This window comes from Cuculus canorus, unplaced genomic scaffold, assembly GCF_017976375.1.
Source record: "Cuculus canorus isolate bCucCan1 unplaced genomic scaffold, bCucCan1.pri subtelo1, whole genome shotgun sequence".
NCBI lineage: Eukaryota > Metazoa > Chordata > Aves > Cuculiformes > Cuculidae > Cuculus > Cuculus canorus.
In genome coordinates this window covers 694,758-701,855 of record NW_026527860.1, presented here as the reverse complement: position 1 = coordinate 701,855, position 7,098 = coordinate 694,758, and positions in this window count along the sequence as shown.

The following is a 7,098-nucleotide window of genomic DNA, read 5'->3' as shown; positions in this document are numbered from 1 at the left end:
TTCCTCTTTAAGCACACTGGGGAATGACTCCAAGGAGCTGTACAAGGCTTGAAGACCTGAAGAAAACTCCTGGAGAAGAAAGAGCTCGTTAAGGCTTTCTGCATTTTAATGAGACCCAGAGTGGATTTGCTGATGAATCCTTGAACCTCAGTTGCTGAGAGGAGACTGAACAAAGCTCTCAAGAAGTCAAAAGCAGAACTTCAAGAGTACCTTGAAGTATTAATTTGTCTCAGTGAGGATTGTTCCTGACAAAGCCTCCCCAGGGACTCGTTAGGGCTGATAATTGGAGACCATGATTTCAGGCAGGCAAAGGCACTGTGCAGGCAGCTGTGATGCTGAGAAAAGCCTGGGTTTGCTTGGAGAAGCAGAAAGGCCAAGCCCTGACCTCCAGTTACTGGGTAGGCAGATCTGGCTTTGACCACAATGACACCAGGGTCATGAACATTCCCACTTGCCTGAATCAAACTGGGCGCAGTTGTTCCATTTAATTCTAAACACAGGACTACAGAGTTCTGTGAGACATCAAGGCTCTCACACAGCTCCATGGAGTTGTACAAGGATTGGGTCATAGATGGGCAGGGTCATAAAGTGCTCCGTCATAGAAGAGTGACACAAAACATTGATGTGAGAAGTCAGGTCACAGAAGAGTCCCATCATAGAAGGGTGATAGAGGAGTTCCATTTTAGAAGGTTTGATCATACAATTCTCATAGCAATGTTGGGTCATAGAAGTCTCAAGTTGTGGAGGGTTCAGGTCATAAAGTGGTGCTAAGAAGAGTCAAGTCACAGAAGTTGATTTTGTTGAATTTTAGAAGACTTTGATCAGAGAACGGTCATAGAAGGATGAGTTCAGAGAAAGGTCAGGTCATAGATGAGTCATAGAAGAATCATGGAAGAATCGGGTCCTGAGGGATCATAAAATAATTGGGCCATAGTGTTATAAAAAAGTGAGGCCATGGAAAAGTCAGGTAACACGTGTGTCCGGTCATATAACGGTTGGTCATAGAAGGGTTTGGTCATAGAATATTTGGACCAGAGAGGACCTGGGTCATAGAAAGCCATAGAAGGTTCAGAATAGAGTTGGGTCATAGAAAGCTTGTTTGAAAGAAGGCTTGGGTTTTAGAGAGTTGGTTCACAGAAGAGCTGAGTCATCAAAATGTCATGTCATAAAAGTGTCAGGTCATAGAAGGCTTGAGTCACAGAAGAGTTCGGCCATGGAAAAGGCGTCTCATACAATAGTTGGGTCTTAGAGGACTCACACAAGAGTCAGATCATAGAGGGTCTGGTCATAGGAGGGTCAGTTAATAGCAGGGTTTGGTTCATAGACCAGTTGGGTTGGTTGGGTCGCAGAAGAGTTTGGTCCTACAAGAGTCTGGTCATAGCTATGTCCGATCATTGAAGAGTTACAGCATAGATGATTTGTGTCACAGTAGAGTCAGGTCACAGGAGAATCATAGAAGTCTTGGGTCATAGAAAGTCACACCACAGAAGAGTCAGAGAATAGTCAGGTCAAAGAAGGTCAGAGAAAGATTGGGTCATAGAGGGCTGGAGTCATAGAGGGCCTGGTCATATGAGAGGTGGGTCATGGAAGAGTCGATTCACACAGCTGCAATAGAAGAGTTCAGTCATACAAAGTTCATGTAAGAGTTCAGTTATAGTTTATACGGGTCATGGAGGAGTCAAGTCATGGAAGTCAGGTCATAGAAAGCCGTAGAAGGATCAGAGAAGAGTTGGGTCAGAGAAGGCTTAGTTCACAGAAGGCTCAGGTTTTAGGAGAGTTGGGTTATAAAAGGCGCAGATCATAGAGTATTCGGGTCATAGAGGAGTCATGGAAGAGTGGATTGATATAAGAGGCAGGTCATAGAGGAGTTCAGTCATGGAAGATATACACAATGTCAGGTTATAGAAGAGTTGTTTACAGAAGAGGTCAGTCATAGAAGGTTTATAGAAGATTCAGGTGAGGTAAGGCTCACAGAAGAGTTGGGTCATAAAAGAGTCACAGAAGGGTCATGTAACAGTCAGGTCATACAAGGGGTCATCCGGTCATAGATGGGTCAAATCAGAGAAGAGGTGGCTCGTATAAGAGTTGGGTCATGGGGGAGTCACAGAAGATCTGAGTCACAGAAGAGCTCAGTCACAGAAGAGTTGGATCATAGTAGTACTGGGTCATAAAAGGATGGTGAAACATAACATGAGCAAGGAAAATCCAGTCCTCCTGTCTTTCTGAAATCCACAAATGGGATCTGAGTGGACAAGGTCTGTGATTCAGCCTCTAGTTTCCTTGCTCATCCATTGGCCATTTCTGAAAAGGACATGAAATGCTGTTTCTTCTTGAATTGTTCCTGAAACAGCAAACATTCATCATGGGGCCCTTCAACTGCCTTTCAAGTTGAGACTGAATCAAAGTCTGGACCCTCGCTAAGCTTGGAGGTGGTCCTCCTTGAATACCGTCTGTCCTGAGGTTTGTGACCATGGCACAGCTCTGCCTCCCACAGGAACATCTCCAGCTCCTCCTGGCAGTGCCCCTGGCTGAGGGCATTGCTGCCCATGGGGGCTGAAGCCCTGCAGCTGTGGCACCAGGCAAGCTCATCCTCGCCATGAGGAAAGCTGGGACCAAGCGACCAAGACTTTGCTTAAAGCAGAGGCATGTCAAGGACAGAAGAGATCTGAGTGTCTTTCCAGCCCCAGGTCTAAAGATCCAGGCTGAAATGCATGAATTCATGCAATGGAACAGATCCTCCGACTTGGAGAAATGATATCATTCTCTGTCACCTGCCTAGGGTTGTTTTTAATGACGAGGTAGAAAAATGTGATCCTTATGCCCAGCTATTTTCTTAAGAGGAACAAAGACTCTGCATTCAAGCACTGAAGAATTCAGGTTTGAAGAGAGCTCTGAGCATCCTCTTGTCTCATTCCCCTGCTCAGGGCAGGCAGAACCAGATGAAGGTGGTCAAGGCCTCCACCCAGCTTTGCATCATCCACAAAGCAGCTGAAAGTGTGCTCCATCACATCATACAGGGTGGTAATGAAGACACTTGACAGTGCTGACTGAGGTGCTGGTCACTGGGGGATGGCACAAATAACTGGCTGCATGGAGGACTTTGTACCACTGATGACATTTGGGCTTGGTCCTTCAGCCAACTTCCCACACAGCGTCCACTTCTTCAGCCCAGACACCTCGACTCTGTCTGTAAGGACACCACATAAGGCCATGTCTAAGGCCTTACAATATTCCATGTGTACAACATTCCTTTTCCCTGCCTATTTTGTATCAGCAACACCTTTCTTGTCCTTCAAGGGCCTGGAAATGGCTGCAAGACTTGTGCCATCCCCTTTCACAGGGTAGAGGGTAGACTGACCTGCCTGTAATTCTCCCAATTTTGTTGCTGCTTTTTCTGAAGATGGGTTTGACATCGGCCTTTTCCAAGGACCCCAGAACCTCTCTGATTGCTCTAACACCTCTGAGAGCACAGTCCAGACTCATGGGCAAGGGTGACGTAGCAGACAGGAACGCTTGCACTGAGGCTGTCCAAGGCAGCTGACATGGATCTCCCTGGGCCGGTAAGGTTTCTTCCTGGAGTCACACACAGAAATGTCAGGTAGTGTCAGGAGTCCGCATCTGAGGTGGCCTCATGGATTCATTATGCAGCCAAGGATTTTCACCAAGTTTTCCCTTTTACACATAAAGGCAAGAGTGACAGATTTTCTCTGGACTCCCAGAGAATCAGATGCACCTCAGACCTGTTGTGTATCCCACCACTCTTTATTTGCCTGAGATGCCCCATGTCATGAGGAATGGACACAGGGATCTCAGTTCAAGGAAGCACATCTCAGTGCTGCCTTCAGGCACTTACTCTTGGGATGTTGCTTTCAACCTGAAGTGACCTTGAGACACTTTCTGTCCCTCAGACCTTCATGGAACTCAAGGAAGGGCTGATTGTGTTCGCTTAAGTTCATCTCACCTCATACACAATGATGTTCACACTCACATCTCAACTGTACAGTGTGAACATGGACTCCGACCTGTTCGTTCTGTGTCCTTCCATGGAGAGACAAAGAATATCTCCAAGCTGGGGTGACAGGCCAGTGCTGGGAATGGTGGTTGTGAAAGGCTGCTCTACAATGATTACAGAATCACAGAATCACAGAATCACAAGGTTGGAAAGGACCCATTGGATCATCGAGTCCAACCATTCCTAACACTCCCTAAACCATGTCCCTAAGTACTTCATCCACCCGTTCCTTAAACACCTCCAGGGAAGGCGACTCGACCACCTCCCTGGGCAGCCTGTTCCAGTACCCAATGACTCTTACTGTGAAGAATTTTTTTCTGATATCCAACCTGAACCTCCCCTGACGGAGCTTCAGGCCATTCCCTCTAGTCCTGTCCCCTGTCACTCGGGAGAAGAGGCCAGCTCCCTCCTCTCCACAACCTCCTTTCAGGTAGTTGTAGAGAGTAATAAGGTCTCCCCTCAGCCTCCTCTTCTCCAGGCTAAACAACCCCAGCTCTCTCAGCCGCTCCTCATAAGACTTCTTCTCCAGCCCCTTCACCAGCTTCGTTGCTCTTCTCTGGACACGCTCCAGAGCCTCAACATCCTTCTTGTGGTGAGGGGCCCAGAACTGAACACAGTACTCGAGATGCGGTCTCACCAGTGCCGAGTACAGAGGGAGAATAACCGCTGGGATTACCCTCGGGCAGATTTCCCAGAGTGTCCAATGCACACAGGCACAGACCAGACCCTGCTCTACCCATGGAAGACACCTGGTTGGGTGAGGCCAGTGCTATTTGCCCCAACCCTGCACACCCACGCTGTGTATCTCTGCACTCGTGTTTTCATCTACAGACCTCTTTCATGGGTACGTTCTTCAAAGGAAATATAGAAGCCCTAAGCATGGCTCTGAGGAGATTCCCTCTCTGTATGGAAAGGCTGTTGTGGACGCAACTCTGTCCGGAAAGGCTGTTGTGGACGCATCTCTGTCCCACAAGTGCCCTCTGCCTGTCCCTGCCTGCAGGCACAGCACTGTCACGCAGCACGGCTGTGACCAAGCTCAGAGCACTCAGGCCTTAGAGCAAGACAAGGGGTGACGAGGAGAGTGTGGAAGTGGAGAGAAAAGAGCTCTTGGACATCAAGCGCTGGTGCCTGGCAGTGCTGCCGTGCCGGGACTCTCTTCCCCTCCACTCATACTCACAGGAACTGTCCCTGCAGCTCCAAAAAGGGCTTGGAGGAAAGATATCAGGAAAGAAAAGTCGAATATCCCTTTATTTTGTTGAGACACACAGAAAGCACAGCTCCTCATTTACACAGCCGACCAGTAAGAAAAGGGAAAGTTCTCAGGAAAAACAAACCAGTCACTTAAGGTGTTTTATTTAGTTTAAACAGAGAGGAAGCACAGCTCCTCAGCTGCAGAACTCAGTCAGACAAGAACAGTAAACAATGAAAGAGAAAGGGCATCATGATAACTAAAAAAACCCAACAGCAACAAAATATAGAGGAGCCAGTCTCTATATGTATAAGAGTCAGGGAATAGAAAAGTCAGAGCAAGACGTGTCAAGAGTCATAGTACTCTTGTACATAGTACAACTCTTACATAGTAAGAGTTTGGTCATAGTATATTTAGGGCACAGAAAAGTCAGATACAGAAGGGTCGGAGAAGAATTGTGTCATAGATGCCTTGGATTAGAGAAGACTCATGTTTTAGAAGAGTCAGGACATAAGTCGCGGAAGTGTGGGGTGATAGAAGAGTTGGCTCATAGAAGAGTTTAGTTTGAAATGTAGATGGTAGTGTTGGTCTTAGAAAGTTTACCTCATAGAAGCGCCAGGTCATAGAAAAGGCTTCTCCTATAAGATTTGGGGCATAGAGGTGTTCAGAGGATTCACATAATAGTGGGCCAGGTCAAAGAAGTGTCAATTAATTACAGGGTCCCAGAAGAGCTGGGTCATAGAAGAGTCTGGTCATAGATGTGTCCCATCACAGAGGTGTCACAGCATAGATTTTTTGGCCCATAGAAGAGTTGGGTCCTAGAAATTCATGTCATTGAAGAATCAGAGAATAATCAGGTTATAGAAGATCATAGAATGGTTGGGTCAAAGAAGGCTGGAGTCGTCGAATGGCCTGGTCATTTCAGAGATGGGTCACAGAATAGCTGGGTCTTAGATTATTTGGGTCATAGAGGATCGAGCCCCAGAAAGTCATAGAAGAGTAAGAGAAGTGTTGGGTCATAGGAAGCTTGGGTTATAGAAGGGTCAAGTGTTGTGTTACAGAAGAAGGAGATCCTAGAGGAGTGGGGTCACAGAAAGATCAGGTCATAGAAGGGATAGAGAAGTATCATTTCTGGTAGGGTCTGTTCCTAAAAGTTTCATAGAAAATGTGTGTCATAGAAGGATTACAGAAGAGTTAGGACACAAAAGATTTGAGTCACAAAAGTGTCATAGAAAGGCATATAAGCATCAGGGCCTAAAAGAGTTTTTAGAGGAGTGAGGTCACAGAAAGACTGGGTCATAGAAGAGGCACTCATGTAACTGTCGGGTCATGGTGGAGTCAGGTCATAGAGAAGTCGGGTCATAGAAGTGTTGGGTCATAAAAGGGTCAGGTCATAGAAGCTTTGGGTAATAGGAGGATGGTGAGACACAACCTGCCCAGGAAAAATCCAGTTCTCTTCTCTTTCACACATCGGGGAATGTGATCTGAGTGGACAAGGTCTGGGGCACGGCCTTTCTCTCTCCTGATCATCTTTTGGCCATTTGGAAAAGGACATGCAATATAAGAGTAGTGCCAGTGGTGCCAGATGGACCTGGGCACCAGGACGCTTGCTTGTCCTCCCTCAAAAGAGACCTCCACCAACCCCGTGCCCTTTCAAAAGACATTTTCCAAAGAAATATTGATCTTCTCCTGGAACTTGCTCAGCATGGAGAAGAGAAGGCTCTGTGGAGAGCTTACAGCAGCTGTCCAGTACCTGAAGGGAGTCACCAAGAAAGCAGGAGAGAGTCTTTCTTGAAGGTCATGGAGTAACAGGACAAAAAGGAATAGCTTTAAATTGGAAGACTGAAGATTTAGATTGGACATTAGGAAGAAATTTTTCAGAAAGAAGACAGTGAGG